General features: G+C 48.2%; 1 protein-coding gene across 1 annotated transcript in view; it reads left to right on the forward strand.

Annotated features, from left to right (window-relative positions):
• Nucleotides 1-15,164, forward strand: part of XKR6 (XK related 6) — a 177,082-nt gene that overhangs the window by 48,617 nt on the left and 113,301 nt on the right. The window lies entirely within an intron of this gene.

The raw sequence follows: 15,164 nt of genomic DNA on the forward strand, positions 1-15,164 counted from the left end.
GCTAGAGGGGAGTTTAGGCAGCATTGTTCGATGCCAAAAATTGCATGAGAAGTTGTGGCTGCCCCTGGAAGTGTCCAAAGCCAGGTTGGACAGAGCTTGGAGCAGCCAGGGATAGTGGAAGGTGTTCCTGCCCATGGCAGGGGTGGAACTGGATGGTCTTTAATGTCCCTTCCCATCCAAACCATTCCCTGATTCTGTAATTTTGTGATTCCATGATTCCGTAACTAAGAATGAAATAAAGTTTTGTGTTGACAGGTAATTGGCCAATGTACCAAATTTCTCAGTAAATTGCCACCAGAAAATTTATATATAATAATATCATAATATCATAATCCCACCAGTGGAGGAAACAAGATGGACACATACTCAGGCTATTTCCTTTCCCTTGTCAGAGCATTCCCAAGCACTCCTCAAGCTGGAACTTAAGGAAGCAAAAAACCCAAGCCAAGCAGCTTTACAGCTTGGTCTCTGACAGAGAGTATTTGCTGTGTTTTGGCACAGGATTTATTTAGGGGGTGTGTATGAAGCTTGGAGAGAGCTCTCTGCACATTTTGCAGTGGCAGCTGCTGACGTTGCCTCGAGTTGCAGCCAAAGCTGGGCTGGTTTCAGCTCTGTGTGTGTTTTAGCTCAGTGTTACTCCATTCTGGAAAGCTGAATGATCTCACAGATCTGGAGATCAGCAATATATTATCTTATTTAGCTTGCAATTCAAGAGTTTAAGGAATTATGCAGAAAAGCTGCACTGAATGCTCATGTTTACATGCATATAATTGTATCAGGTTACTGTACCTATATTTTTCTTATCCTTGGACTGTTCTTGCTTGAAATCCTTCTGCTCTCCTCTGAGCTGTTCCTTTCTTACTCACTAACAGGAGTTGCCCTCCTTTAACAAAAAGTGCTTATCCCTATTATATGTCTTTTAAAATGTGTCCATTTAAATTAATATTTAACAGAGCAGAGACATGTCTGTGGTATAATGTATCCACTTATGGCTAATCGTTATTTGAGGTGATTGAGCCTCTTTGTACTTAATTTTTTGTGCTTTTTATCCAGCAGAATCATTTGTAGATTGCAGTGTAAGAGCTGATTTACACCTCAAAGTAGACTGTTTCTCCTGGAGCTCTGGGTTCATCAGTTACCAGCATCCTTTTAGCAGCATAAAGGGAGCACTGAGTGTGGAAGGATCTCATCCCAAACCAGAAATCCCAATTCCTGTCCCAGTTTAAGGTGTAGTTACCAATCAATTGGCACTCACCTGTAAAATTATTTTCTTAAAAACTTAGGAATGGTTAATTTACACTGCTGGGATTTTTTATTCCAGTGGACTTCATTTATCTGTTTCTTCACTGAAGGGGTGCTCAGGCACTGGAAGAGGCTGCCCATGGTGGAATCACCATCCCTGCAGGGATTTCAAAGCCATGTGGATGTGGCACTTGGGGACATGGGCCAGTGGTGGGCCTGGAAGTGCTGGGGGAACTCAATGACCTCAAAGACTTTTCCAACCTTAAAGATTCAGTGATTCCAAGTGAGGTGCCCAGGCAGAGCTGCTGGTCTTGGCTCCCTCAGTCACTGGCACTGCCATGTGTCCTCTCCTAGAAATCCTGACCTTTTGGCTCCAGTTTTGGCTGGGTCTGCACCTCAGACACTGAACCTTTGGTGGGATGAGCTCTGCCACCCCATCAGGAATTCCTGAACATCCTCTTTTTATTTCACCATTTAAGCTTTAATTTATCCATAATGATTTAGTTAAGATTTGAGCATTATTATTTATTTAATTTTATTCTTTTCTTTTTTTTTGTTTTTTAGGTATGAAAGGTTTTTATGGGTGGTGAGATGTTCCAGTGCTTGGATCAGTCTGTTCATTTAATGTGGGAAGGAGTGGATTTTTTATTTTTTTTTTCCCTGTTGTTTGGTTGTGTTACTTTAAGTTTCTGGAATTTTACATCAGCAGAGCTGAGCCAGGTATAGAGACAGAGAATCATGAAATCAGAATGGTTTAGGTTGGAGAGGACCTTAAAACTCATCTTGTTCCACCCCTCTGCCATGGGCAGGGACACCTTCCACTATCCCAGGTTGCTTCAAGCCCTGTCTAACCTGGCCTTGGACATTTTCAGGGAGGAATTTTAAGAGATGAGATGATTTTTAAGGTCCCTTCCAACCCAGTCCATCCTGTGATTCCCTGATTTTCTAAAAGCTCATCAGAAACAACCCCACTCCCCAGGATTTTTAACGTGCTCTGTTCTCCCTCAGCCCCTGCTGAACCCTCTGACAGAGCAGGGCTTTAACTCCCAGCCTGCTGTGTCTCCCCAGTTCAGACATCACCACAGAAGATTAAGCAAGATAGGGAAATTAGCTTTGATCCCTTTCTGCCAGCATAGGATTATTCCACATCACACTGGGTTTGAAGTTCACACCTAATCCAGTTTTACACGGCCTGGGGGGACCGGGCTCCTCCCGGCTCTGTCTGCTGATTTAGTGGCACTTCCTTGATACTGGGATTCAGTTTGCATTCCCATTACTGCATCCCATTCCATCCTGTGCCATCCCATAACGCTGCTGCTGCTTTTGGGATCATCCTTCCCAAGGCAGATGGATTGTTACCCTCCCTGTTACCCTCCCCGAGCTGTTTTGGGTGCTCACTGCATTAATATACATTGATGTATATATAAACTACAAACAGCTCTGGTGTCTTGTGTGGAGGTTTTCAAGTTGTAGGAACAGATTTACATACAAAAAGGGTTTGGAATGTCCAGCCTGGATCTTTGTGCCCTGAAACAACCGGTGTGAAATGAGATTCCAAGAGCCACCTGTGCAGAACTGATGGTGATCGTGGCAAAGTGGAGGGTCCTGTCCCCATTTTCCCGAGATTTACTGCTCAGTCCTGAGGGTATTTTTATTACACTACATTTTATTTATGATATTTGTAACCCCATAAGTTTTCTTCCTAATAAATGTGTATTTTCAGGCCAAAAAAAAATCCTTGTCTGTGATCCTTTGAAATGCTTTTTTACAGGCATTCAGCATCCTGAACATTTTCTCCTCACACACACACCCGTATGGGGGTAGCAGAGCATTCCAGCCAGGAGCTGTTTGAAGTCCCCAAAAGATGCATTTAAAAGTGACAGCATGTTTTGCTGGACTGACAAAAGCTTGGTTTAGCATTTGCATCACTCCCAGGGATCTTTCAGGAAGTGCCTCCTGGAGCAGAAAGCACTGGATAGGTCAGAAACCTGGCTTATACACCAAAAATGGGGTTTAGAGGTAACAATTTCAAGTTTCTAAGGGTGGCTGTATTTTAGTGGGAAGCCCAGGAGATCCCAGAATGGAGTTCTGCTCTCTGTTCCTGCCCTGTGCCTTCCTTTCATACTCACCTTGTAACAATTTTTCATTTTTCTTCAAGAATGCAGCATTCATAGAAGGAGAGAGTTTATAACACTCTTGTAGCATGGTTGGCAGAGAATATCCCTGTTTTTCCATGCTGAGTTGCTTGGATAGCCCCTGCTCCTGCTTTTTCCTTCACTGGCAACAGCTCCTTCAGAACCTAAATCTATCCCAGTGATATTTAATCACAGAGTCACAGAATGGTTTGGGTTGGAAGGGACCTTAAAAATCATCTCATTCCACCCCTCTGCCATGGACAGGGAACCATCCTCCTCCCCCAAAGCTGTCCTTGGCAGAAAAACACCATTAATCCTGGTGGGAAGCAGCAATTCCAGGCATTTCACAGCACCCCTGCAGCAAAGGTGTCTTGGAATTGTCCTCCCCCATCCTAACAAGGCTTTCACCATACCAGGAGCACCCTCTACAAAAAAAAAGATTTTTTTTTTTAAACACATCAGCTCTGGAAGGTCACAAAGCTGTCAGAGTGACTTATCTGCTCTCCTCTGGAAATGGCATTTCTGGGAGGCTGTGGCAGATGCAGCTCTGCAGTCTGGGCTGGATCCTGTGGAAAGGCTTCAGGAGATCCATCAGATGCCCTACTTTATTTCAAATGTTTGGAGTTTCTTTATTTTTTTTTTAATTTTTGTTTTGTTCTCTTCACTGTAGTAAAATTATTTTTACGACCCTTTGGGTATTACCTGCTTTTATAAATCTTTCTATAATTAAATTTACAAATCCGCCTGTGAGCTGGTGATGTGTAAAACCTTACAAACGGGACCCTTTGTGTGTTAACCTATATTTATGTTACTTTTATTCCTTCTGGCAGTAATTATCCTGGCTCTAGGCCTAGGATTAATCTATAAGATGCTGAACATGCTTGAATTTTTTTCCCCCCTTCTCTGTGGCAAACTCATCTTATGCAGAGATAGGTCATTTTTAAAACTGCTTCCTATGAAGTGGTTTCACTGTTCCCCCTCTTAAGTGATTCACAGGAGGAGCCATGGCAGAGGTTCATTGATCCTGGGCCGTGGGTATGGAAGGAGAAATGATTCAGCCTCTGTCACTTTGGTGCTGGGCTGTTTCTGAGCCTGATGACACAGCTCAGGCTGCCTGGCCAAGGGACTGTCACCATCACTGCTCTGCAGGACTGGGGGCACAGGCTGGGACGGGGCTGGGGGTGTTTTAAAAGCTGGACAAAGGCTCCAGCTCTGGTTTGGTGGGGCTGGAACTTCCATGCTATGGATAACAGGCAGCTGAACAAGAGCCAGGTGTGCCTGGGCGGCCAAAAAGGCCAATGGTCCATGGGCTGTTCCAGGAAATGTGTGTCCACCAGAACCAGGGCAGTGCCTGTCCCCTGTGCTGGAGCTGCTGGGGCACCTCCAGTGCTGGAGACAGCTCTGAGACCCTCCTGACAAGGGAGACACTGAGGGGCTGGAGCGTGTCCAGGGAAGGGAGCAGAGCTGGGGAAGGGGCTGGAGCACCAGGAGGGGCTGAGGGAGCTGGGAAAGGGGCTCAGCCTGCAGAAAAGGAGGCTCAGGGGGGCCCTTGTGGCTCTGCACAACTCCCTGACAGGAGGGGACAGCCAGGGGGGATGCTTTGCTCCCAGGGAACAGGGACAGGAGGAGAGGAAATGGCCTCAAGATCCCCAGGAGAGATTAAGGTTAGATATCAGGAGTAATTTCTTCACCAAAAGGGCTGCTGAGCCCTGGCACAGCTGCCCAAGGCAGTGGTGGAATCCCCATCTCTGGAGGGATTTAAAAGCCACATGGATGTGGCACTTGGGGACATGGATCAGTGGTGGCCTTGGGAGTGCTGGGAAATGGTTGATCTTCCATGATTGTGTTATTTTGCCATGGTCTTGAGGCCAAGGTGCTGCAAGATCCTTAAAGAAATCGTGGAGGGTTTGCATCCATCTTACAATACCTCGGTGGAACATTTATTCATCCTCTTACTGAGTAAGAGTTCAGGGACATCAAAGAGAGGCACCAACACTTTCTGGAGACAAGAAAATGGTGTTTCATGTGTGTCATGTGAAACAGCCCTGAGTATGGGCAATCCACAGATTTCCCACAGCTGGGGAAGGAAGTTCTGGTTCCTCCATCCCTAAAAACATTCAGGATCAAGTTGGGTGGATCTCTGAGCAGCCTCATCTGGTTGAAGTTGTCACCACTCACTGCACGGCGTTGGAAGGCCTTTAAAAGCCTTTTCCAACCCAAAATATTCCCTGTCACATGTCCTCTCCTCCTCCTCCTCCTCCTCCTGAGCTGACAGGTGCTGACCAGACCTGCTCCATCCCTTTCTCCGTCCCATCCTCATCCTCATTGTGTGTGGATGAGGGAGGAGCTTGTAGAGACTCGTGCGTCATCCTCTGGGGGTGTCCTCATGGCTGAGCTGTCCTTGGGGACTGTCCCCTTGGACACAGGAGCCATGTCCCAACAGTGGTGACCTCAACAAGTTCACAACTGGAAGTTTCAGCCTTCCTGGATTCCCAGATCGATGCAGCCCCGGGCTCTTTGCTGCTGTGTCAGGAGAGCTGCCGTGGGCTGGAGCAAACTTTGCCCACTGGGAATTTTTTCCTTAGAAAACCTTTCTGGAGTCATTGATTTGCAGTGTGTCTGAGCCAAATTTAAGCATGGAGCCACAGAGATCTGAATTTAGCTGTGCTGGCTGTTTTCCCTGGGAGGAGGGATCACAGGGATGGATTTGATTGCCTGGGAAAATTAGTGTTGATTTCAGTGAAGAATATTTTATTACAGTGTTTGCATTGGCATTGTCTTCATAGGATAATGGCTGAGAGTTTCCTGTGTTTCCTGTGCTTGTGTGTATTTAATAATTTAAGCTATTCCTTCTAAATACTGGCTTGGACTAGAAAAGAAAAAAAGAAAGCTGCCTACTCTTAATATCCCATCATAAAATAAAATCACTAATCCCAAAGGTGGAGTTGCAATTAAAAAGGTAGAAAACCAGCGTTGAGAAGTATTGAAACTGAATAATATGGTCTAAAATAGACACTGCCTGTGGTGTTTGCTTCAGATACTGAAGATGCTGAGGTTGTAGTGCCTTGAAAAACTGGGATGCTGTTCCAGGATCCCAGAATGATTTGGATGGGTGGGGAGAGACCTTAAAACTCCTCTCATTCCAACCCCTGCCATGAGCAGGGACACCTTCCAGTGTCCCAGGTTGCCCCAAGCTCCTTGGGGAGCCTGCTCAGTGCCCAAACACCCTCTGGGGAAGAACCTTTTCCCAATATCCAGCCTAACCTTCCCCTGACACAGCTTCAGCCATTCCTGGGTCCTGTCCCTGCTCACAGAGAGCAGAAATCAGAAGTGGAGGATCCAGTGTGTAGAATCCTTTCCCTCTTCTGTTTTGCAAATATCAAATCACAAGTTGACCAAGATATTGGCCTTTAAACCTTGTTTTTCCCTGCATGGTCTGTTAAAACTCCCCCTCAAACTCCTTCCAATCCCCCCAGGCACCATCTCCACACCAGGAAGGTTCCCCTGCCTGGAGGATCCAAACATTTGCTGCTCGTGTGGGGCACAGGAGAGCCAGGGAGGCTCTTCAACACCATCAGGCAGCTCAGTCCACCTCAGTTTGGGATCTGGTTTGCAAAGAGCAGGGCAGGTGAGAGTTGTTGCTGAAGGTTGTGTGTCTGGGAGTCTCCCAAATTCCCTCTGGCTGCTTCTGGTGGAGGTGGGGAGCTCCAGGACAGGGCAGGAGTGCTCCGAGCTCCCCAGCTGGGTGCTTTGACCTGCCTGGCAGTTTTCCCTTCTCTCCCTTCCAGGGTATCACTCCAGGCCACAGGAAGTTTTGGATCAAGAGGAATTACCTTCAGACAGTAATGAAAGAGGCTGTGCTCAGGCTTGCTCATAAATGCAGCACTGGACCTGTTAAATTAGGCTGTGTCTGGCACTGGGGGATGAGTGCAATCTAATAAAGGTATTACAAGCACTCAGGTTTGGGCAATTAAAATGATAATGATATGCTGGAGCTAACGAGGCTGAGGTGAGGCTTTATGGGGACCAGGGAGTGCATCCAGGTCTGCCCTGGCACAGAGAAGCTGTGGCTGCCCCTGGATCCCTGGAAGTGTCCAAGGGCAGCTTGGACAGGGCTTGGAGCAGCCTGGGATAGTGGAAGGTGTCCCTGCTCATGGCAGGGGGTGGAATGAGATGAGCTTTAAGGTCCTTTTCAACCTAAACCATTCTGGGATTCTGTTTGCAGGGCTTCTGGTCTGCAGAAGAGAAATGAAGGGGCTGAGAGGAGGGGAGGATTAACCATCACTTAAAGGTTATTGCACATTTTATGTGCAGACCTGAGCCTCAATTCATAGAACCACAGGGTGCTCTGGGTGGGAAGGAGCCCTAAAGACCATCCAGTCCAACCCCCTGCATGGGCAGGGACACCTTCCAGTCTCCCAGGTTGCTCCAGGGAGGAATCCTTCCTTTACAGCAGCATTTTCCTGGATCAGGAGTGGCAGCCAGGCTGTGCTCCCTCTGAGCAGCTTCCCTTTATGAGAGGAGAGAGCAGGAGCAGAGTGACCCACCACTGTCATTTGCTGCCTTCAGAGCTCTCCGTGGCAGCACAAGGGCTCCTTTATGGCATTGTGTTTACCAAAGCTGCCTGGAGGAGGTTATTTAAACTGCAGTGGTTTTGAACCATGCTCTTGACATAATTTTTCTCCATCTGTAGCTTAAATATCAGCCATTTCTCTGAACTGAATGACTCTCATGGTTACTCAGATGCTTTCAAGGTGCAGTGGTTCCCTTTGTGAGCACCTGTGACATTTTGGAGCTGCCCAGTCTGATTGCTACAGAAATCCAGGCTCTGTGTGGGAATCACAGCAGTTACAGGAGCACATGGAGACACTGAGGTCAAGCTGGATCTTCTGTATTAAACAATTTAAATTAGATATTAAGAACAATTTCTTCCCTGTGAGGGTGGTGAGGCCCTGGCACAAGTTGTCCACAAAAGCTCTGGCTGCCTCTGGATCCCTGGGTGTTTCCAAGGACAGGTTGGATGGGGCTTGGAGCACCCTGGGATAGTGGAAGGTGTCCCTGCCCATGGCAGGGGGTGGAATGCAATACTCCTTAATGTCCCTTCCAACCAATAATTCCAAGAAGTTGCTTTGCAAACTCCAAATGTGATTATTAAATGGATCTTCATTTGATGCAGGAACACTCCCATTGTGTGGTTCTGTGGCCACAAAAAAAAAAAAAAGTGCTTTTTATGTTCAAAATGAAAAACCCAAACCTGGGGAGAAATCCCCAGGAGCAGCAGCTTTCAGCCTGCAGCTCTATTTCTTTGTGTGTGGGCAGGAAGATTTCTGTCCACTCAAAAATGCCAGTTTTTTTCAAATAAATAAATAAAAACCACCAATTCCTGGGGTAAAATTCTCAAAGACTTCTAAGAGAACCAGCACTACTGGCCAGGGTGGCAGGAGGCAGAATTTCTTGGTTTCACCTTGTGCAGCCACTTTGAGAGAATTGTGAATCCACCACTTCCCAGGCAATTTGTTCCAATGTTTCACAACCCTTTTGGTGATTAAATTTTTCCCAATATCCAATCTAAACCTCTCCTGGCCTAACTTGAGGCCATGCCCTCTTGTCCTATCTTGCCCTGAGTGTTTTTGTTTATCTCTTCTCAAGATAAACAAATAATTTTCAAGTTCTTTAACACAGATGCTCACGTTACAAAATATTATGGTTTCATTTCATCAAATATGAACCAACTGTAGAGAAAAATTTTCCTTGTATTTGCAGTTCCACACAATGAGCTTGTAAGCCTTCCCAGGTTTTGTGTCTTTGTGTACTGTCTTTGCAGAAAGCAGCAACCAGCATTTACCATTTAATCTGTAGGTGCCACAAAGCTTACTCTTTGTTCATGAAGAAAAAAAAGAGACTATTAAAGTGAGAGACCAGAATTTCCTGGTGTCACCTTGTGCAGCCACTTTGAATCCCAGCTGCAGAGCTCCAGCCAAGCAGATAAAGACATGAGGCTGTGTGGGAGCTGGAATTGGTGAGGAGAACCAGAGTGGGCTCTCATGCTGAGAGCAGAGTTGGGATGCTCAACCTCTTGGAGGAGAGCTCCAAAGTGCTCCTGACAGCTTGGAAACACCTCAGGTTCCTTCATTAGAGCACAGAGGCGGAGAATTGCTAAGGTTGGGAAAGTCCTATGAGATCATCCAGTCCAACCATTCCTCCAGCAGAGAATTGCTAAGGTTGGGAAAGTCCTACGAGATCATCCAGTCCAACCATTCCTCCAGCAGAGAATTGCTAAGGTTGGGAAAGTCCTATGAGATCATCCAGTCCAACCATTCCTCCAGCAGAGAATTGCTAAAGTTGGGAAAGTCCTACAAGATCATCCAGTCCAACCATTCCTCCAGCACTGCCAAGGCCACCATTGGCCCATGTCCCCAAGGGCCGCATCCACAGGGCTCTTTAATCCCAGCAGGGATGGGGACTCCATCACTGCCCTGGGCAGCCTGTTCCAGTCCCTAACTACCCTTTTCCATGAAGAATTTTTTCCCTAATATTCTAATATCCAACCAAAACTTCCCCTGGCACAAACTTGAGGCTGTTTCCCCTTTTCCTGTCCCTTTCCCTGGGAGCAGAGCCTGACATCCCCTGGCTGTGCCCTCCTCTCAGGGAGTTGTGCAGAGCCACAAGGTCCCTCCTGAGCCTCCCTTTCTCTGTCCTGAGCCCCTTTCCCAGCAGTGCTGGCTGAGGTGTTGGATTATGTTTGGGTTCAGCAGCCTCCAGCTGAGTTTGCAGGAGTTCCCAGGCTGTGCCCCAGAGCTAGTGCAGCTGTCAGCGAGCTGCCAGGTGGATTTTGGTCCCTGTGGTGCCTTCACTTCCAGCATTTCCTCACTCTGAGGCCTCTGGGGACAATCTCACTCGCTAATGCAATTTGAGAGCCATCACTCAGAGAAGCTCTGTGGGAGCCCTGCTCCCACCTTTGCTGATCTCACTGCTTTTGCTGCAAGAAGAGCTGCTGTGCTCAGGTGTTTGTCCCCACCTCTGCCCTGCACAAAAATGTTTGTTTTCCGTGAGGAAATCCCATCGCGCACGAAGAGCCCCCAACTGCCCTCGGCACCAGCACGCCATCCATGGCTCTGTCCTCCTGTGATCCCAGCAAGTGCTACAGTCCCAAAAGAGGCATCTCCACAGCACAGACAGGACAGGCAGGCCAAGGAGCAGCTGAGGAGAGCTCCCAGAGCAGGAGCTGTGTGTGAATTGAGGGGTCGAGTAAGGATAGGGAAGAGGCTCTGCAGGGCTGGGATTGTGTTCAGCTCCTCCTACAGCCACACGTGGGAGGCAGCTCCTGGGGAAAACCACTGCAGCCTCCTCTGGCTGCTGGAGATTTCACCAGGACCTGCAGTGGGAGCCTGGAGAGGAGGCTTGGATGTGGATACCTGCCTTTTGGTGGGCTGAGAATTACATCTGGGATGCAGCCACATCCACAAAGCATCATCCATGCCCTGAGGAGCTGTGGCTGCCCCATTCCATGGAAGTGTCCCAGGCCAGGTTGGACAGGCCTTGGAGCAACCTGGGATAGTGCAGTGTCCCTGCCCATGGCAAGGGGTTGAAACTAAATGATTTATAAAGTCCTTTCCAACTCTAACAATTCCATGGTTCCGTGATGGGTATAAATGGCAGAGCAATGAAGTTTCCAGTGCAAAGGCAGGAACATCCCATGGAAACCATGCACATCCCATTACCTGTGCAGGCTCTCCAGGGTTTTGGGAGCCTCCCAGAGAGGGAGAGACGTGGGGGAGGTGAGTCCCAGGTGGGAGTGTGTTTTTGTACCAACACTGAATTCAAAAGGAGCTGTGAGTGCAGAGACAGCTGAGCGACGGCGCAGCCTCCACTTTCTTTTCACACCAGGAATTGTTTCCACTCCAAGGGCTGCTTTGCATTTGTATTTAATATGAATTTCCCTTTTAACAGTGTCACTCGTGACTCTTGGGTACAGCCTGTGATTCTTCACATCTGAGTACAAAAAGCCAGGCTGGGCATTGTGCTTTCCTGAGTTGGAAATTCCTGCCCTCTTGTTTTGTGGGCAGGAATAGCTTTTCCCGCATTGCTGGGAGAATCAGCGTTGAAGAGAGGATAAAATACTTCCCTGGGTCCTGGGACATATGGATCTAGAATTGAGCTACCCACTAACCTCCTGCTAAGCTTTTTGGGGACAAGATCTGTTGCCTGCCAGATGTTTGTGCTCTGTCTGGCACAGCAGGGCAGTCTGGGTGCTATTTTTGTAGCTGTGTTAAATAACTCTGTCTACAGGGTTTGGGAGGTAGCAGGGGAAGGTCTATCAGGGCCCTTTTAAGTGTGACTCTCTGGTTTATTCATGTTCAGGCTCATGTAACACAGGAGATGTTGGGATTCCAGGGCCTCATGTGTGGCTGCATCCACCCCCAGAGCTGCCTCTCTCCTGTGTCTGGTGTTGGGCAGGGCTCAGCCAGGCTGGGAGAGCTGGGGGTGCTCACCTGGAGAAGAGAAGGATCCAGGGAGAGCTCAGAGCCCCTTCCAGAGCCTAAAGGGGCTCCAGGAGAGCTGGAGAGGAACTGGGGACAAGGGATGGAGGGACAGGACACAGGGAATGGCTTCCCACTGCCAGAGGGCAGGGATAGATGGGATATTGGGAAGGAATTGTTGGCTGTGAAGATGGGGAGGCTGTGACACAGATTTCCCAGAGAAGCTGTGGCTGCCCCTGGATCCCTGGGAGTGTCCAAGGCCAGGCTGGACAGGGCTTGGAGCAACCTGGGGTAGTGGAAGTTGTCTCTGTCCATGGCAGGGAGTGGGACTGGATGATCTTTAAGGTCCCTTCCACCCAAACCATTTTAAGATTCTATGATTATTCTTAAATAAACTGTTTGCCATTGCAGGGGTATGCTGGCCTTCTCTTAAATGTAAGATTTATTTTAAATGGATGTAATACATGAATCCTGTGCTCCATCTCAGCATCACTTCTACATTTTAGGTGGAAATTTCAAAACATTGAGGAACTCCTGTTTGTTGACCCTGGCTGTGTTTTGGGCCACCCGTTCCCTCCAACCCTTCTCCATTTCCCTGTTTGTGGAGAGGGATGTTGGTCAACCACTGCCCTGCAGCCTGGAGTACCTTATTTTCCTTAAAACCCACAGGTTCCATCGAGCAGAGTCCTAAATGAAAACTTCATTAGGTGAAGCCTTCATTAGGTGATGCCTCTGCTGGTGAACACACCTTTAGCAAGGAAAGGGAGTGGCAGAAATTCCCTCCTCCCTTCCTGAAGCAGGTGTCCCACACCACTTCCAGCCACGACCTTCCTGCTGCCCTGTCCCACTTCACAGCTGGCCTCCAAATGGGAATAACAAAGCCTGTGGTGGCTCAGGGCCTGTCACTGTCCCCAGCCTCTGCAGCATTGGAGGGTGGATGTCCAAAAGCTCTTGAAGCGCCAGCTTTGTACCAGCTGCTGTTCCCTCTCTGCTGGGAGCTGCCTTGTCACACAGGCTGGGGAAACAAAGCCAGGGCAGCCAGGTGGTGCAGGGGCTTAAAAGCCTCTTTTGTTTGCTTCTTGCCCTTGAAAAGGCAAAATGATGTCATGGGGGAGAGGTGGAGGCGCGAGAAAGCTCCTTGTGACATTGGAGAGTGGGGAGTTCACTGCATAACCCCAAATCCTGTGCTGTGGTGGTGTAGTGACCAAAAGGAGGGTGTGAAGAGTCCAGAGCATCCTTCAGAGGTTTTCCAGCTCTGCTTGATGCTTGTGCATCACCTCTGTTGTGTGGTGTCCTGCACAGAACCCACAGCTCTTGTGCAAATTAATTATAATATCTTGAAAAATAAGACATGTACAATGAGTTTTGGGGCAAGATAGCTTCAAAAACAGGTTGGATTGGGCTTGGAGCAACCTGGGATAGTGGAAGGTGTTTCTGCCTATGGCAGGGGGTGGAACTGGATGATCCTTAGGGTCTCTTCCAACCCAAACCCTTCAGTGATTTTCTTCTTGAGGTAACGTTGGCAAGGATTGGCTTAATCAATGAGAAAATTCCAATAAGGGGTTGAATTTCTTGTCTGCTGATTGCATTGGGGATGAGGCCCCAAATGAAGAAATGGTGTTTTAGGAACTGGATGATCCTTAGGGTCCCTTCCAACCCAAACCCTTCAGTGATTCTATTCTTGAGGTAAAATTGGCAAGGATTGGCTCAATCAAAGAGAAAATTCCAACAAGGTGTGAATTTCCTGGCTGCTTATTGCAATGGGGATGAGGCCCCAAATGAAGAAATGGTGTTTTAAACCCCCCCATACAAGGATTTCTGCAGGGAGGATAATAATGGCACAAGCTCAACCAAGTACAAGGTACTCTGAGGCAAATGAACTCCCACGGAGAGCAGAGAACAAGGAAAGAAAAGGAAAGGGGGGAAAAATCCCAGCTGGGTTGGAGCAGAACTGACTCCTGGAAATACTCCAGGCTTTGGAAATTGGTAGGCTTCTGGTCCTTGATGGATCCCTCATGGAGCTTAACAAAGACTGGAATATAAAGATATGTTTATACCTTTTCTTTGGGAGTCATTTTGCCTCTGTTGTGGTCTACAGGGCTGTGCCCTCAAGCCTAAAAATAGGGATAATTGATGTAATCCTAAACCAAGGGAACACACCAGCTGAGTGCACAGACTATCAACCTGTCCCCTCAGCACCTGCAGGCTGGGGAGGGACATGCAAAGAAGATTTTTTTGGTTTTGAATGCTGCCCCCTGATCATCACAAGTGATGAAACAGCAGTGGGTGATGTGAATGGGGGTAGGAAGGAATGATTTGGGAACACAGAGATGCTTTGGGGATGGATTTCAGGAAGCTGATACCTTCTCTGGAGGCCACCCCACAGGTCTGGGCTGCTGTGGAAGATCCACAAGTGATGGAGGTGACTTCACTGTCTGAATTTAAGGTGTTTTAAACCTGCTAGTGCTGTTTTATTGTTAGAAGTACAGCCAGTGCAGGCTCAGGCTGAAATTCCCTCTGAGTCAGCAAATGAGAGACTGGGATCACATCCTTTCCAAGAGGTGCCCAGCTCTCAGGAGCATCCCCACATCATTCTGTGTCCTCATAGCCTCAATCTGCACCAGGGGAGGTTCAGGTCGGACATCAGGAGGAATTTCTCCATGGAAAGGGTGGTCAGGCATTGGAGGGCACTGCTCAGGGAAGTCATGGAGTCCCCATCCCTGGAGGTGTCCAGGGAGGGATGGGACATGGCACTCAGTGCTCTGGGCTGGGTGACAAAGATTGGTCACAGGAGGTCTGGGAGGTCTTTTCCAACCTAAATAATTCTGGCTTCTGTGAAAGAGGCCATCTCCACCAATACCCTCAGAGTAGTGGTGTCTTTTGTTGCCTCTGAGAGCCGTTGGGTTGGACTCAAATCCTTTGTTCAAGCTTTTACTGAAGGCAGGACTATTTTTTCTCTTTCATCAGTGCAAAGATCAGAACAAGGATGTTGTGGTGTAGAAACTGTTTGCAAAGAGCCTTCATTGAGGAAGAGGAGCTCTGCAGGGTCCTGCTGGTCACCAGGGCCTGGTTTCAACTGGGATCTTGTGGAGGATGTGCAGAGAGGTGTCATGGACGAGAGGGAATGGCTTCCAACTGAAAGGAGATTTAGATGGGATATTGGGAAGAAACTCTTCCCTGTGAGGGTGGGGAGGCCCTGAGGTTGCCCAGAGAAGCTGTGGCTGCCCCTGGATCCCTGGAAGTGTCCAAAGACAGGTTGGATGGGGCTTGGAGCAACCTGGGATGGTGGAAGGTGTCCTGGGAATAC

This window comes from Agelaius tricolor, unplaced genomic scaffold, assembly GCF_023055355.1.
Source record: "Agelaius tricolor isolate 1412-34295 unplaced genomic scaffold, bAgeTri1.0.p SCAF_1, whole genome shotgun sequence".
In the NCBI taxonomy this organism is placed as follows: domain Eukaryota; kingdom Metazoa; phylum Chordata; class Aves; order Passeriformes; family Icteridae; genus Agelaius; species Agelaius tricolor.